Source organism: Schistocerca americana, chromosome 3, assembly GCF_021461395.2.
Source record: "Schistocerca americana isolate TAMUIC-IGC-003095 chromosome 3, iqSchAmer2.1, whole genome shotgun sequence".
Classification (NCBI taxonomy): domain Eukaryota; kingdom Metazoa; phylum Arthropoda; class Insecta; order Orthoptera; family Acrididae; genus Schistocerca; species Schistocerca americana.
This window is the reverse complement of record NC_060121.1, coordinates 412,661,564-412,680,333: the sequence shown is the minus strand read 5'-3', so window position 1 is coordinate 412,680,333 and position 18,770 is coordinate 412,661,564.

The window sequence follows — 18,770 nt, the reverse complement described above, 5'->3', positions numbered from 1 at the left end:
GAAATTCCACGTAATATTTACAAATAAATGATAAGAGACACAATCAATACGGTTATTACGCTTACCTTGCTTATTTACAAAAGGAAAGTTGAAAAATATGAAAAAACTTTCACAAGAAGCTATCAAACAAGTGCACTGCATCGATCAACTTCCAGCAGAATGCAACTGTTTGGCGGGAAGATGTCTGTAATGATTTCAAGAAGTAGGAAGATTTCCAGTAGATGGCAGTACACTACAGATGTGGGTTTCTATTGTCCCCTTGGTCGTGATGCACGAAAAAGTGAAGTGGGACAGATATGTTCTGCAGGTCATGAAAGGGTTAATTTTACAGTTCATAGAACACAACAGAAAGAAGTAACAAATAAACTGTTGACATACTAAGGTAAATACAAAATAGTTTAGAGTTAGAAATCATTTAGTACCTCAGGTCATTCTTAGAATAGTTTTGAAATTCTGAAATATTGTAGAAAGATGTTTCTTTCGATCATGTTTCAGTTTTTCTTTTAAAATCATTAAGTAAGACATGATACACCTGTAAAGGTGAAGTATTGAATAATTTTATGCCCAGGTATTCATAACTTGAGTGAGTTTTCTTTAATTTCGCTGTGGGCATATTGCGAGGGTTCGTTTGTGTTTTAAGTTACCTCCTTGTGATGTTCAGCTCAGAGTAGATTTTCAAGGCTTTTATTGCGCTCTTAAATACACACATATTAGATGGTACGTAGTTCGCCCCTCGTGGTCTCGCGGTAGCGTTCTCGCTTCCCGAGCATGGGGTCCCGGGTTTGATTCCCGGCGGGGTCAGGGATTTTTCCTGCCTTGAGATGACTGGGTGTTGTTGTGTCGTCTTCATCATCATCATTCATCCCCATTACGGTCGGAGGAAGGCAACGGCAAACCACATCCATTAGGACCTTGCCTAGTAAGGCGGTGCGGGTCTCCCGCATCGTTTCCCTACGCTCTGTAAAGAAGCATGGGACTTCATTTCATTTCCATTTCATCTTATTACAGGAGACCTTCTGGGTAACAAATAACAAGCTTTTTTTTATCAATACATACATATTTACATTATTGATGTAGGATTCTGGTCATTGGTATTCCTTGACAGCATGACTGACACAGGAGACTCTTCGTCATCTTTGACTACTTTGCCAATCAAGACTCCAAAGACACCTTTACCTCTCTTGTATTGGCATGGAGACCAATTGGAATACCTCATAAAATGCGACAAAACAGGACTTGTAGCCAAATAAACCTTCTTACATAATAATTAAAACTATATATTCTGAATGATTATCCTGGATAACAAATAAACATATAATATTACTATTAAAGCTTGTTCATTTACATTCAAAATTAGTATGAGATTTCACTTCCACTCAACGAAATTATTTATTTCCAAAGATTGGCTACAAAATATCTGGAAAATCTCTTATCCTCGCACCTGCTGCCCCTTATAAATGAACAAATGTTTTCACGTAATCCTTTTTTTAGTATATTTGCTCCACATACAACTATATGTATATCAGTCTGTAAGTCCATCTACCATCAGATGTTGATAGCAGGTGTGTAATTAATAAAACAGAGCAGATTGCTTATTTTGCCCATAAAACATGACAGTTACATATACTGTAATGTTTGGTAATATACTGGTCAAATTCATCATTGTACACAATTCATGAAAATATGTCATTTAAATCTTATTACAGTGCTGAGTATACCCAATAGTTACCAACTAACATTCTCACTACTGGGGTCTGAAAACCTCTAGGGCTGCCCTACCTTGGGTTAATCTTGTTAAAAAAAGCTTTATAGACTGGTTATAAAGAAGGGTTCAAGCAATGGAATGATTGTATGTGGATAGAGGGAGGACAGAAACTGACCCCAATAGGGGAAGAAAGAAACGAAAAGCAGGAACTAGGTGTTTAATGCCCAAAGAAGGACAGAAGACGGACCCCAAAGACTGGTACCATTCCCAACCACTCCCACACCCCACCACGGACTATCCTCCTGTGGGAAGTTCTTCGCTGGTGGGCCAGAGAATAGTGGTGTTCATCGATTCTACAGAATGAACACCACCAGCTTCACCACCCCAGATCCCAAAAAGTGGTCCCTACCCCCTCCTATGGAATGCCAAGGGAAAGCATAGTGCAATTACCTTGTTCGATTTCCACAGAGAAATGAGAGAAGAATAAAACTTGTGAGTGTTGTATTAAATCATACACTTGCTTATTCAAAGGTTTCAGAGACAATTGCTCACTCCTGTAGGAAGGGTATGGACTCGACGTAACAACAAAGTACAACTTCTCTTACCAAAAAAAACTTATACAACACATAGCATTTCATTTAAATAAAATCACAAGGTATAATGCCTTTATCTATAATAATTATTCAAGCTACATCTTCTTTCCCATAGTTTACGGACTCAGCTAAACACTGAATACATTTTTCTATCATTAACAAACTTCTGAGGTTATACAATCTATTAATTACCCTAGACAACTTTGAGACCATTTGAATTGTTATTATCCTTCTCTTATTCACTGCTGAGTGGTTTTAAGTCTTGAATACTGCATATAGCTTATCATTCCCTATCTATGGGTCAGTTAAAATGACTGTTTTTGGATGTAGCATTTTGGTTATTAAGAATGGCCCCTCATGTAAAGGGTGAAATATGGTTAAATTTTTCACATTTTTCACTCTTTTTGTGACTACTGGCTAAAACCAACTCGACCCTCTTGTACTGTGTGGGTTTATCTTGTCCCATCTCTTTTTCCTTCTATCAGTCTCTCTCATTAGCAGATCATTCACATTATTGTCACGCAACACCTGTATACCTACATCCTCCTGTGGCTACTCAATCCACTTTGGGACTATCTTTCTTTTTCTTCCCCTACTACTTCCATTGAGCCACCTTTTGTAACAGAACGTGGCAACTAATTTAGTACCTTTTCAAATTATCTCACTGTATATGTATATTTTGAATGTCTACCCATGCAGTAAGTCTGACAAAGCCTGCTGAACTCATGCATGACCTTCACTGCTACGTTACTTTGTGGATGATATTTAAAAATTAATATATGGTTCACACTTTCCCATGCCAAGAATTCTTTAAGCTGCATGGCTAAAAATTGTGTTCCATTATCCGACAGGAAATGTTTTGGTTTACCCACATGTTCGAAATGATCTCTTAGTTTCATTATAATATCATGATAAATTGCCTTCCTTAATGGGTGTAGTTTTATTAGTTTTGCGCAGCTTTGCAACACCAGAAATACTTATGTAATGACTCCTCGTCCTCTAGGCAGTTGACTATAAAAGTCCACTAACGATAAGCCCCACAAATTACATGGAATGATGGTATACAATACAGGGTGGACACCAATAGTTTGCACCTTAACTTTCTCACATGACATCAAGAGTTTCCTAACTAGGCGATTTGTATTCCTAAAGTAGTAAAATTTATTCATATGTATTATACATTATTTTGGACACGCACACAGACATACATAAAACAGAGCAGATGCTCTGCAAATGTGGAATATGCGGGGTGAAGTCGATTTGATGCACTCGAGTACAGTGCTACACTATGCCTCCGAATCAGTGCATTTGTGCTATGTGTTAGTAGCTGTACTACATTTAAAAGCAATTTTAGAAGATGGAATGAGAGGTTATGTCATGATCACATGGGTAGAATTGACATATAAAATCGATAGAATTGTGGAAAATTCGTATAAATTGAGAGAATATACACCGAAATGCGGTGAAATTGAGGAAGTGCTTGTGTGTCTTCTGGTTGGAGCAGAAGTATTCTTGCACATGAGAACAACTGTGCGACAGCAAGAGGAATCCGAGAAAACGTCTACATGGAAGCGAAGGGAACCAGGGAAACAGTCACTTTTTTCCGTCGAGGCAGCATTCTACTATATGTCTATTAAGGTAACAGTGATAAACTCAAGTTGACTACTGTATTTCGCGCTTTTCAAAAAGACTGAGAACCTCAAAACTTACTTGTATCTGCATTAAAGGATGACATAGAATGGATGGAGTGGTCGGTTGAGATGGAGTTGTAACGAGGTACAATTTAATGGTAGACTGATGATGCATTCTAGAGAGTGGGGGGGGGGGAGTTGCTGCAGGTCATTTGACCATTTTTTTCCTGATGCTCTGTCAGGATGCATCAGTTGTGTGACATTGCCTGCGTTTAACTTTAGTTTTAATTTTTTAAGAACATGTACTTTATGTAGCTCTTCTTTCCACTGCACCTATTTTATGTGGGGGAAATATTTTCATTAGGACATACAGTATATTCCAACACCAAGGCCCATGACATATGGTAAATATCTGTCTACGCTACTTGTTAAAATTAAACAAACAACAAACACAAAGAAAAAAACGCGCTGGCCAGCGTGTCTACTCTACTCTTACTCTACGAAACTCCCTTTTTTGTTTCTATAATCTCAGAAGCATTCTTTCGCGCCATGGTGCTCTGGTTGTGAAAGTTGTGTAGGTTTCCCTGCGAACATAAGAACAGAATGCACAACGGCCCATAGATTACGGTTAGTTATATATTCTCAGTTGGTAATCCAGCTCTTTCTTGCGGCGATCGCCCTCAACTGTGTCTTTGTTCGGTACCTGGAGACAGATGAATCTTTTGCGTGATACTGTGATCACTGCTCAGTATCGCAGCTACCGCAGTGAGGTCTTATTATTACACTACTGGCCATTAAAACTGCTACACCACGAAGATGACGTGCTACAGACGCGAAATTTAACCGACAGGAAGAAGATGCTGTGATATGCAAATGATTAGCTTTTCAGAGCATTCACACAAGGTTGGCGCCGGTGGCGACACCTACAACGTGATGCCGATTTCTCATACACAAACAGCAGTTGACCGGTGTTGCCTGGTGAGACGTTGTTGCCACGTGTAAGGAGGAGAAACGCGTACCATCACGTTTCCAACTTTGATAAAGGTCGGATTGTAGCCTATCGCGATTGCGGTTTATCGTATCTCGACATTTCTGCTCGCATTGGTCGAGATCCAATGATGGTTAGCAGAATATGGAATTTGTGGGTTCAGGAGGGTAATACAGAACGCCGTGCTGGATCCCAATGGCCCCGTATCACTAGCAGTCGAGATTACAGGCATCTTCTCCGCATGGCTGTAACGGATCGTGCAGCCACGTCTCGATCCCTGAGTCAACAGATGGGGACGTTTGCAAGACAACAACCATGTGCACGAATAGTTCGATGACGTCTGTAGCACCATGGACTATCAGCTCGGAGACCATGGCCGTGGTTACCCTTGACTTTGCATCACAGACAGGAGCGCCTGCGATGGTGTACTCAACGATGAACCTGGGTGCACGAATGGTAAAACGTAATTTTTTCGGATGAATCCCGGTTCTGTTTACAGCATCATGATGGTCGCATCCGTGTTTGGCGACACCGCGGTGAACGCACATTTGAAGCGTGTATTCGTCATCGCCATACTGATGTATCACCCGGCGTGATGGTATGGGGTGCCATTGGATACACGTCTCAGTCACCTTTTGTTTGCATTGACGGCACTCTGAACAGTGGACGTTACATTTCAGATGTGTTACGACCCATGGCTTTACCCTTCATTCAATCCCTGTGAAACCCTACATTTCAGCTGGAAATTGCACGAACGCATGTTGTAGGTCCTGTATGGGCCTTTCTGGATACAGAAAATGCTCGACTGCTGCCCTGGCCAGCACATTCTCCAGATCTCTCACAAACTGAAAACGTCTGGTGAATGGTGACCGAGCAACTGGCTCGTCACAATACGCCAATCACTACTCTTGATGAACTGTGGTATCGCGTTGAAGCTGCATGGGCAGCTGTACCTGTACACGCCATCCAAGCTCTGTTTGACTCAATGCCAAGGCGTATCAAGGCCTTTATTATGGCGAGATGTGGTTGATCTGGGTACTGATTTCTCAGGATTTATGCACCCAAATTGCGTGAAAATGTAATTGCATGTCAGTTCTAGTATGATATATTTGTCCAATGAATACCCGTTTATCATCTGTATTTCTTCTTGGTGTAGCAATTTTAATGGCCAGTAGTGTAGTACATTCTCTCAAGCGACAATTTTGGGAACTTCTTGTGGCTATAGTTGTCGTGTTAGTTATCTGTATTTAATCTTACGTGATCAAGTAACTATACTTAACATTCTTATGTCAAGTTCCCACAAACTTTTCAGATTTTAGTGCGTTCATATGCCATCGTGCAGATAAGGCCACCATTATTAATCTCTCGTCTCAATAACCACAATTAAGAGTTTCACTCTACATTTTCACGGTGCGCTCTTATGTACTTTATGCTGAGCAGGCCACTAAATTGTATTAACATCAACACTTCTAAATGACACGGGAGGCAGACACATTTGTCTTCGTAAATAATGCCTATCAAATCACACACTGGTGACATCCTGTACACACGCAAATTAAATATTTCTTTATAGTTTGTCGTTCCGAAAACTGTCATTCCATTTGTACAGGTCAATCCCTTTTGCGCACTGACATCACTGTGTACACAGTTAAAGAGAGATAGCTTTTCTTAAATAAACTAAGTGGGATTGTTTTGTCTTTTCCAAGCACAGATAATTTGGAATCACTAAATGGTTTTGTACTTGTTGGTGTCTCTCAGTTTAACTATTATTCTTTCCACCACAGCTTAATTCTAATCATTTTATACCAGATTACTACATCTACTTAATCTCTAAACTTATAAATGATTTATACAATGGACATCCCATTCTTCATTTGCTGGTTTACCGTCTCTTGTTTTTATTCCACGAAGTTTTTTATATGGCTTATGCGATGTAAACCAAGTGACTTCCCCTTTTTAATGGTCTCCAGTACCACTGCGTTCGCGTGTGCTAATCGCCTAATCCGTACAGGTCTGTTATCGGCAGCGAAGAATTTGTGGCGTAACCTCTTTTGTTTATTGGACAGACGGTGGGATTTTACCAACACTCGGTGGCCAATAACAAATTCACGCTCATTTGCTTTGGTATCTACACGCGTCTTGCGCTTCTCTCCTGTCACATGAATGTTACGTAGCGCCTCTGCTACGAGGGCTCTATGCTGTTGTCGTTTCCTTGGCGGGAAATCGACTAGTTCCCTGATTCTATCTGGATCCAGTCTGTTCTTTGGTACAGAGATTGGCGGTATCAAAGTGGTACTATGAGGGAGTTCATTGATGACATCCTGAAAATCTTTCAGGAAGACATCGTATGCCTTTTGCCACAGTACAGACGGCAAAGGTTCCGTAGGTCGTTCTCTCCAAAGGATTCGAACTGGTCCTAAATCTGTAGATGAAGACAGGTTTGATCTTATGTCTCCTTAATGTTCTCTTCCAAACCTCTGATTTATATTGGGGTCCATTATCTGAGAGAACCATATCGACCGGTCCCACCTGAGTTAGGAAGTCTTTGCAGAATGCTTTGCTTACTGTGAGACCCATGGCTCTCCGAAGTGGCGTCGCGTCACAAACTTAGATGTGAGTTACAACACTACTAGAATGTACTTATATCCCCTTGGCGTTGTCGTCAAAGGACCCATTAAATCTGTGGCGCGATGTGACGCAATTTCTTGGGTACTATAGGATACATCGGGGCTTGCGATGCTACAGTTGTCATCTTTACCTTTTGGCAAATTTTGCAGATGGCCAATACTTTTCTTATCCTCCCTTCCATGTTCTTGAAATAACATATCCCGCTCAGTTTCAAAAGACATTTACGAGCATCAAAGTGTGCATAGCTGAAGTGTATATACCAAATGAGTTTATTAATAACTTCTTCTGGCACACAGACCACCCACAATGACTCGTCCACGTTTGTTCTGTAAAAAATTCCCTTTCAAAGCAGGTAATGTTGGCGTATATTTGCCTGGGCACGATCCCTCCATTTTCTATTTATCTCCAGTAAGTTGGGATCTTTGTCCTGCTCTGTCCTTATATTTTGCATCATGGTAGTGATGAAGTTTTCGAACGCCACCTTTCAGAGGTAGAACAAAAAAAATGTTCGTGTTCTAATTCTTCTGCTTCCCGCTCTGTTATGTCTATGGGTGAACGCGACTGTGCATCGGCATTGTCGTTAGTGGACCCTTGCACGTGCACGGTTGTGAATTCATACGCTTGTAGTGCAGTAACCGAGCGCGATAGTCTTCCATAAGTGAGTTTGGCGGTCAGCAGGAATTCAAGGGCCTTATGATTGGTATAAACTTTCGTTTTCCTACCGAAGAGGAAATACCTAAATTTTTGAAAGACTCAAACTATGGCTAATGCCTCGAATTCCGTTACAGAATAATTTATTTCGCTCTTCGTCAGAACTCTGCTCCCGAACGCGGTAGTTTTATGTATTCTCTTTCCGTCTTGGTCATACTCCTGGAAAATCATCACCCCTAATCCCTTCTTTGCACTATCCGTCGCCATGCAAAAGTTCTGAGACTAATCCAAGTGTGACAGTATAGGAGCAGCAACAAGTGCTGACTTGAGAGGATGAAACTCACAGTCTGCACACTCATCCCATACCCAGGGCGTCTTTTTGCTTGTCAACTGACAGAGGTGGGGTGTAGCCAAAGAAGTGACATAAATGATTTTTTTAATGTAAATTGGTTACTCCTAAGAAGCCCCTTTGTTGTTTTCTAGTTCTGGGAGTTGCAAATTCTGGAATAGCTGTCATGCTTTCTAGATCAGGAGAGGTCCCTTCAGTAGTTATGACATAACCAAGAAGGTGCGCCTGACTGCTCCCAAAACACGATTTACTAATATTTGCAGTTACACCCTGTTGTTTTAGCCTCCCCAGCATTTCTCCCAGTAGTGAATTATGTCTTTCTCGCGTGCTCTCAGCTATAAGTACGTCGTCGACGTAACATGTGATTCTTTCTTTCAGGTTAGAACTTAATATGCTACTAAAACCTCTGATGAATACTGCAGATGAAGTACTTAATCCAAATGGCGAACTTCGGAATAGGAAGCACTGTACAAATGCAATAAATGCAGTATATTTTCGTCACGCAGGATCGAGTTCTGTCTGCCAAAAGCTAGATCTCATATCCAATGAGGTAAAAACCATAATCCCATGGAATTTCTGGAGCAGTTCCTCTAACCTCTCAGGGCGATCTGTTTCCGGCAGAATAATTGTATTCATTTGACGCGAGCCTAAAACAAGTCAAATTCCACCATCCTTCTTCTCAACTCCTCTTATAGGACTGTTGTATTCGGATGTTGCCGGTTCAATGACGCCGTCGTCAATCATTTTCTGTAATTCTAATAAAACTCTATCCCGGTATGACCATGGAATGACATTGTGCGGAACACGAAAAGGTCTATGTTTCCTCACATTAAATCGGTATTCGTATCCCTTTACTGCCCCTGTTGTAGGTAAGAAGACTTCTGCATTATTGTGCAGTGTCAATTCTAACCCCTGCGTATTCGTTGCGTGTACATTCTTTAGTGCTTTTACTTGATTTGCTCATGAATTTCACGTAATTGCTCCCTCTCTGTCATACAAGGTTCCCTAAAAGCTTTCTTTTCACGGTGGACATTGTCCTTCCCTGTCTGCTGGTTCGTAAACTGTAATTTTAGGCAGTTTAACTGTATTTGTGCCTTTATGATTTCTTCATAAAACCTGATCGTGATTTTGTCATTTTCTCCCATTATTAATTCACCCCTTCCCAGATCTATTATCGCCTTTTAAGCAGAGAGAAAGACAAACCTACGTTTCTAGCATTTGCAGACTTAGAGAAAGCTTTTGACAATGTTGACTGGAATACTCTCTTTCAAATTCTGGAGGTGGCAGGGGTAAAATACAGGGAGCGAAAGGCTATTTACAATTTGTACAGAAAGCAGATGGCATTAATAAGAGTCGAGGGACATGAAAGGGAAGCAGTGGTTGGGAAGGGAGTGAGACAGGGTTGTAGCCTCTCCCCAATGCTATTGAATCTGTATATTGAGCTAGTAGTAAAGGAAATGAAAGAAAAGTTCGAAGTAGGTATTAAAATCCATGGTGAATAAATTAAAGCTTTGAGGTTCGCCGATGACATTGTAATTCTGTCAGAGACAGCAAAGGACTTGGAAGAGCAGTTGAACGGAATGGACAGTGTCTTGAAAGGAGGAAATTTGTTAACATCGAGTATAGATTTAAGTGTCAGGAAGTCGTTTCTGAAAGTATTTGTATGGAGTGTAGCCATGTATGGAAGTGAAACATGGACGATAAATAGTTTGGACAAGAAGAGAATAGAAGCTTTGGAAATGTGGTGCTACAGAAGAATACTGAAGATTAGATGGGTAGATCACGTAACTATTGAAGAGGTATTGAACAGAATTGGGGAGAAGAGGAGTTTGTGGCACAACTTGACTAGAAGAAGGGATCGGTTGGTAGGACATGTTCTGAGGCATCATGGGATCACCAATTTAGTACTGGAGATGAATACAATATACAGATTCAGAAGGATGTATGCTGCAGTAGGTACTGGGAGATGAAGAGGCTTGCAGAGGATAGAGTAGCATGGAGAGCTGCATCAAATCAGTCTCAGGACTGAAGACCTCAAAGACAACAACAACGACAAGCAGAGAGAAAGTCAACTCCAACAATTATGTCTGCTGTTAATTTTGGTGTAACAAGCAGATTTGCCGTAAGTTTATGTTCTTGGCATTCAAATTCGATTTATGTCTATTGTGAAAACTCTGTGCTCTTCTTCATTAGTGCGCCTCTCACCTTCGACTTCTGTACTGCTAGTGTTGGTGGATACACAGAGTCTCTACATTTGTTATAGAGTGAGTCTGATATCGCCGACAGTTCACTCCCACTATCTACTATCGCAGTGCAGTTCATGTTGCCTATTTTTATCCTGACCATAGGGCAAATTTCCGCTCTACATTTTGCCTCCTTCTCTTCTAACAGCAGTTTTCCTTCATGTTCATATTCTAAAATATTCACCTGACTGTATCCGATGCTGTTTTCGGGCTGTTTCTTGTCTTTCCCGATCTCTGGCCTTGTCAGTCATCGTTTCCTACTTCTGCCACCTGTATACGTCCAGGATTTGGTGGACGAATGTCGACTCCTTGCCCATTCTCGACGCGACCACCCAAATGTTCCCTCTCAGTTCTGTGGCTGTCTACTGACTATTATTTTTCCAAGTGGGATTGCTCCTGGCTTGATTCTTTCGTTGGAAATTTTGTTGCGTTGTCTGTACCCGTCATTATTCCAATCCTGGCCTCATTGATTCTGTTTTGATTATCCCGATTCGGATTCTGGGTTTCTCTTTTATTCCTTTTGTCCCTGTTCTGCTGCTTGTCAAAGGCAAATTCTAATTCTCTGAGCGTGCCTTTAGACAACTCCATATTGTCACCGCACCTACCGGCTTGCGTTTGCAGTTATGTTATTGGTAACTTCACGTAACATAGCAGATTAATTTCTGCTTGACTGCATGGTTCATCTAAATATTGGTTCTTTTTCGTCATGTTTTCAAAAAACTTGACCGGACTGCAGAACCTCGAATTTTCGAAATTCCTGCTCATCATCGTCTCTTGCTTAATTCGGTCTTGTGTTTCTCTAGACCAGTACTTATTGAGAAACGCTGTGCGGAACTCTTCATATGTTTTACAAGTTCTTGCTATGTTTGTCATCCATTCGGCGGTTGCACCTTCCATATGCGAGCAGACAAAATCTAAGTGGTATCTGAAAGGCCAATGGGGTGGTAAACTCAGATCAAATTGTTCTATAAATGTCTTGGGATGTATATATTTCCGTCATCTTTATAGTGTTGGAACCTTCTGACTGAAATGAAGTGCTTGGAGTCAAAATTTTCTTCGGAGTTTTTAACTACTCTCTCATTAGTGAGATTTCGCGTCTATCGCGCGCTTCCTCAGGTCCACTGTCCCGGCTGTGTTCACTCCTCATTTCTACAGCGCAATCATTGCCGGTATTATTCGACAAGTGTGCGGTAGTACGAATTAACTGGCTGCAGTTGTCCATGTCGAATATGGCGTTATTATTCGCATGGTTTGCGGCATGCGAGGCTGTTTGATTTTGTGTGGGTATATATTCCATGCCATTGTTGGCCACGCCATATTCCTTTACTGTCTTTACGCTGTGTATCACACTACTGTCGGACACTCTACTTTCTGTTTGTACAGGATTGTGCTGTACCGAATTTGGTCTGGTTCCTATCGTTCTCGCTGTTCTTACACTACTATTACTCTGGATTTCCGTATTTTCTGAACTTTTATATTGAGACTGTATTTCTTCGGCTAGTTGTTTCATTTCCATTTTCATGCTTATTCGGAGTTGCTCTAATTCCGCATTAGATACTTCATTCGGCGGTGTCTTTTTCGCACGCAGTTACGTCTCTTCGCTGCGCCTTATCCTACTCTGCAATTTATAAATGGCCCTTTTTACTACTTTTGCTGTTTGTAGTGTCTCCTCCTCAGTAACATGAGCAATACGTTTCGCGTTTCTTGCTATTAATTTAGCTTCATTAGCAGTTCTTTTTATCTCTGCTACTTCGCGTACCGCCGGCCGTTATGGACGAGTGGTTCTAGGCGCTTCAATCTGGAACGGCGCGACCGCTACGGTCGCAGGTTCTAATCCTGCCTCGGGCATGGATGTGTGTGATGTCCTTAGGTTAGTTGAGTTTAAGTAATTCTAAGTTCTAGGGGACTGATGACCTAAGATGTTAAGTCCCATAGTGCTTAGAGACATTTGAACCATTTTTTCGCGTACCAATTTGGCTTGCAATGTAACTATCTCGTCTTTGACGTCTTTTGTTTCTGTCTTAATTTTTTAAATATCCATACTAACTTTGTCCATCATGTTGTGAACCTTTTTATTGCCGTCGTCTATCGCTTTTCTAGTTTCTTTGGGAAACGCGAGTATATTTGCCATTCCTGTCGCTTCAGCAACTTGCACGTTATTTGACGCAATTGGTTCTGAACAAGCGGGGACATACCGGTATTTTGTTCTATCAATCTCTTCGTGTCTACTATAACCTGAGGCATTAATGCGTGCCGACGCATTCGATCGTGGTCGGATGTAGCAATTACTGGAGCTTTTGTGTCCACATGGGTTAACTACACCGTAGTTTCTGATGTTTATTACTGCATCCACGTGTTCCCGAGTTTCTTCCTCGATATCAAAATGTTAAAGTGTGTGTGAATTCCTATGGGACCAAATGCTGAGGTCATCGGTTCCTACTTAAGATAACTTATGCTAAGAACAACACACACACCCAGTCCCGAGGGAGGACTCGAACCTACGGCGGGAGGGACCGTGCAGTCCGTGACATGACGCATCTAACCGCGCGGCCACTCCGTGCGGCTCCTCGTTATCAGATTCTCCTCCCGTGGCTTGGCTTTATCTACCTACCTCCAGAAATTCTCTGTGATCCGCGTTTATCTCATCGGTTCCCTGCGCACCTAGCATTCTCAATTCTGTATCGTTCCACAGATTTTCGTTACTCCTATGTGCTTCCGCCATTTTACTATTAATCCTGTCTACAGTACTTGCTTGTTTCTCTAAACGTTCTTTAGCTCTCGTTAGCATGAGGAGTAGGGTTACTCGATATTATCCCTCACGTGCAAATTTCCCTCACACAAATAATTATTAAATTGTCACTAGCACACATACAAGAAAATAATTTAATAATCACTTAATTTTTCTAAGACAACGTCGTGCTTGAGCAGTGATATGTACAAACACATACGAGGATAATCCCAAAAGTAAGGTCTCGTATTTTTTTTTTAAGTAGATAGACCTGTTTATTTCTACAGTGGTTTACATCAGTTTACGGGTTGTACATTTAGCTATTTTTCGACATAATCACCATTTCTGTCCATGCATTTTTGTAGACGCTGTGGCAGTTTTTGTATGCCCATGTCATACCAGCCGTCGCCATGCCGTTCAGAAAGTTATGAACCTCTTCTTTCACCTCGTCGTCGGAGCTGAATCGCTTTCTGGCCAAATGTTCTTTTAACGTAGAGAACAAGTGATAGTCACTGGGAGCCAAGTCAGGACTACAGAGCAGGTGGATGATTACGTTCCACTGAAACTGTTGTAGGAGAGCAACGGTTTGCCGAGCGATGTGTGGGGGAGCGTTGTCATGGAGAATGTGTACGCGCTTGCTCAGCATTCCTCTTCTCCGGTTCTGAATTGCCCGTTTGAGTTTTTTCAGAATCTCACAGTACATGTCAGCGTTAATTGTGGTCCCAGTGGGCATAAAGTCAACCAACGATACCCCTTTGGGATCCCAAAAAGCGGTTGTCATGACTTTACCGGCAGACTGTGTTTGTTTGAATTTCCGCGGCTGTGGCGAAGAAGGATGCCACCACTGGCGTGATTGTTGCTTGGTCTCAGGTGCAATGTGGTATGCCCAGGTTTCGTCACCCGTGACAATTGAGTTCAGAAAGTTGACCTGTTCGGCTGCAAGGCGGTGAAGAAATGCGCGGGATGCATCAACACGTTACCGCATATGGTCCTCAGTCAGCATGTGTGGCATCCATCTTGCGCACACCTTCCATTAGTTCAATGTTTCCGTTAAAATTCTGTGAGCGGTGCTTCGGGAAAACTCAGGAACCAAAGTGCAGACATCATCCAGAGAGATCCGCCGATCTTCACGCATGCTTTGCTCAATCTTCAACACTGTCTCCTCAGAAACTGACCGTTTCCCGCTCCTTTGTTCGTCGTGAATTTCGGTTCGACCAGCTGCAAACTTTCTACACCACTTACGAACATTTCTGACATCCATGCACGACTCACCTACACGTCCGTCAATTGGCGATGGATTTTAATCGGCGCAGTGCCGTTTGCGTTCAAAAACCGAATAACTGAGCGCAATTCGCACTTGGCGATAACATCCAATAGCAGCTCCATTCTCAACGGTTGCCAAGCCAATACTGAGCGCCTCAGCGCGGCTCTACATGTTTACACACAGCGCGTGAAGCACTCTTCATAACAGTGTGACCAACTGCCACACAAACAGAGTTCTGTACTTATAAAAAAATAGGAGACCTTACTTTTGGGATTACCCTCATATATAAAACACTCCTTAACTACTATAGCCAGCGAGCAAACGCTCAAGCGCGGCAGTAACTCTAACAAATTTGTGTAAGACACTGAAGCCAGCGAGCAGACATTCAACAGCGGCAACAGATGCAAATATTATTACATTATCTATAATAAAACGCTTGACTCTACGCATGTATGCATAAATTATTCAACCAACCTGAAATCACAATTAATCTGTATATATTTTATTCACACTTGGGTTTTAAATTGCTACATCTACAAATTTTGCTGACTGTTCCTCAGGATTCAAAGAAACTCATCCTTGCAGGGTCAGCCATATCTAACGTACCTCCACTTCTTCTACTGGCTATTGATGGCGGAGACTTACCATGAGTACGTAAAAGTGATAATTTCTTCTTCTTCCTCTTCTTCTTGGTTGGCTCTATAGTCCCTGAAGAACCTTAGCCTCCAGTATCACCTGCCTCCATTCTTCTCTGTCCATCGCCTTCTTTCTCCAATTTTTGATTCCCATCGGCTTTAGATCTTCTTCCATATCGTCCAGCCGCCTTTTCCTGGGTCTACCTCTTCTTCTCCAATCAGGTTTTCCCATGAAAACTTTCTTGACACTCAGAGTTTCTGGCATTCTCTGTACATGTTCTACCCATTTTATTCTTCCCTGCTTAATTTTAACAACAATATCCATCTATCTAAAAAATGTTTGTAGTTCTACATTTGTCCTTACTTTCCAGCCATTGTCCTCTCTCACTGCTCTAAAAATCCTTCTCAGTATCTTTCTTTCCCCTCTCAATAACCGATTCTCCTCCTTTAATGTCAATACCCAGCCTTCTGATCCATATATTACTATAGGTCTTAATATAGTAGTGTATATTTTGATTTTTGTATTCCCACTAACATTCCTGGAATTAAATACATTCTGCAAGGCAAAATAGCAACGATTTCCACTCACTATCCTTTCTTGAATTTCTACTGCTACTTTATTGTCCCCCATTATTACAGAACCTAAATATTTAAATGTTATCACTTTTTCATATTCTTTCCCATTCATTACTATTCAATTCTATTGTCAGTTTATATTGGGCTCTCCCCATCACCATATACTTTGTTTTGTGTATGTCTACTTCTAAACCTACTTCTCTTGCTGCTTTCTCTAACGCATTGTTGTTCCCCATTAGTGCCCTTACATTTCTTGCCATTAATGCTACATCATCCGCATATGCTACCACATGAACTTCCCAGTTAAGTATTGTTCTTCCTGGGATTATCGGCATTTGCCGCATCACCTTTTCTAAAACTAAATTAAATAGCATTGTAGAGATGACATCTCCCTGTTGTAGCCCCCTCCATACTTGGAATTCACCAGACAGTTCTTGCTCTATTCTTACTTTACACACTGTTGCTTTCGTTGTCATTTCTTTTAAATTGACCAGTTTTAGTGGGATTCTAAATTCTTTCATGATCTGTATAATTTTCTTCCTGTGTAGGCTGTCGTACACTTACTTAAAATCAATGTACAACTGATTTAGTTGCTTGTCATACTCATAAAACTTCTCTATTACTTGTCTTAATAAAAATATCTGATCCATCGTGGATCTGTTCCTCCTAAATCCAGCCTGATAGTCTCCAATATCCCTTCTATCATCCCTTCAACTCTGGAGGCTAAAATTTTACTAAATATCTTATACGTTACATCCAAGAGAGTGATTCCACAATATTTGCTATATTCTGATTTGTCGCCTTTTTTATTTAATGGGCAGGTAATTCCTATATTCCAATCCTTAGGCATTACCTCCTTTATCCATATTTCCTTTATTAATTCATGGACTGCCTCCTCCATTTTCTTTCCCCCATGTTTTAATAATTCGGCCTCTATTCCGTCTTCTGCTGCTGCTCTTCATAGCATTCTTCACTTCCTCTGCTCAAGTACTACTTCGTCTTCCCGATCCTCTATATATAACTCTGATTCCAATTCTGAGTCCTGTTCCCTTTCATTCTCAGTCATGGTTCCTCCTCCTTTATCGCCTTCTTTTCCATCAAGCAGTTCGGTAAAATACTTTTGTAACCTTTCTAGGACTTTGCTTTTATCGCCAATTAGATTTCTGTACTTATCCTTATAGAAAAATGCTCATGGTTGGAAACCTTTCTTCAAATCTCTTGTTCTTTCATAGAACCTTCTGAACTCTTTATTGTCTCCCATTTCGTCCAGCTGCTCTATCCTTCTCCTTTCATGCTGCCTTTTCTTTACCCTACAAAGCTTATCTGCTCTTTTCCTCTTTTCTCTGTATTCTTCTGCTGCTAACCTCGTGCTCCTTTGCAACATTCTCCATTTCGCTTCATTTCTCTCGTGTATTACCGTTTAGCATTCCTCGTCAAACCACTTAACCACCCTTTAGCGTTGTTCTCTCCCCAGTATCTCTTCTGCAGCTACGCTAATGGCAGTTTTCAACGACTTCCATTTAGTTTCCACATTATCTTCATTCCCTTGGTTTCTTCCTGCTTTCAATATCTCTTCTAGTTTCTTCCTATATTCTTCCTGTGTTTCGCTCGTTTGGAGTCTTTGTATATTGTGTTTCATTCTTATCTGATTCCTTTGGTTTCTTACCAAATCTATCTTCTGCCTATATCTAATTCATACTAAGTAGTGGTCTGTGCCTCCATGTGCCCTTTGCTGCTGCTAACTTCCATAATATCTGATGCATGCCGTTTGTCTACAAGTACGTGATCTATTTGGTTTCTTGTGTTTCCATCTGGTGATACGCATGTACATTTATTACTATCTTTCCTTGGGTTATAGGTTCTTTTTATTGTCACGTTCTTCCCACTGGCGAAGTCTATCAGTCTGAGCCCATTGTCATTACTATCATTGAGTAGGCTTTCCTTTCCTATTATACTTCTATATACCTCTTCTTTCCCTGTTTTTGCATTTAGGTCTCCAAGTATTATTTTCACATTGTGTCTTTGAACTTTATTAGTTTCTTGTTCCAATTTGGCATAAAATATATCCTTTGCATTTTCATCTGCCTCCTCCATAGGGGCGTAGACATTCACTATTGTAACATTAAATAATTTTGCCCTTATCCTTAGAGAACACATTATGTCACTTATTGCTGTAAAACCAATTACATTAGCCTTCATAGACCTATGTAGAAGGAAACCAGTGCCATAAAGGCCTGTATCTCCACCGCTATACATCATTAAATGTTCCCCTGATGCTATCATTCCTTACCCTTTCCATCTAGTTTCTTGTATTCCTGCTATTTTCACTTGATTCGAATCTAGATCATTCCCAATTTCTTGTAGCTTGCCAGGCCTCTTGAGTGTCCTCACATTCAAGGTGGCTATCCAAATATCCATGTTCCTTCTCTTTAACCGTTTATCTCGCTGGGTCGTCGACAGGCAATCCTTTCCGTTCTGAGGCAGGTGTATAGTATCTGCAACAGCACTTTTTCCTGGGTGGGGTTGTTAGCCTCACGCCTAACCCCCGACTTGGAGGACCTGGATTTTTTTTTAGGGTTTACTCCCCTAGGAGGGTTGACTTCCCTACGCCTCTAGAGCCCCACCTGCCCTACGTTGTGGGACACAATTTGTCTGACTCCTCCATCGAGACCAATCTGGCTTGGGTGACCCTGTCAGTAGCTACACTACCGCCGGCACAGCTCTCTAGTTCGTCAGAGGGCGCAAACCCTCCCGCCTGGCACTGAAGGTGCCTACAATA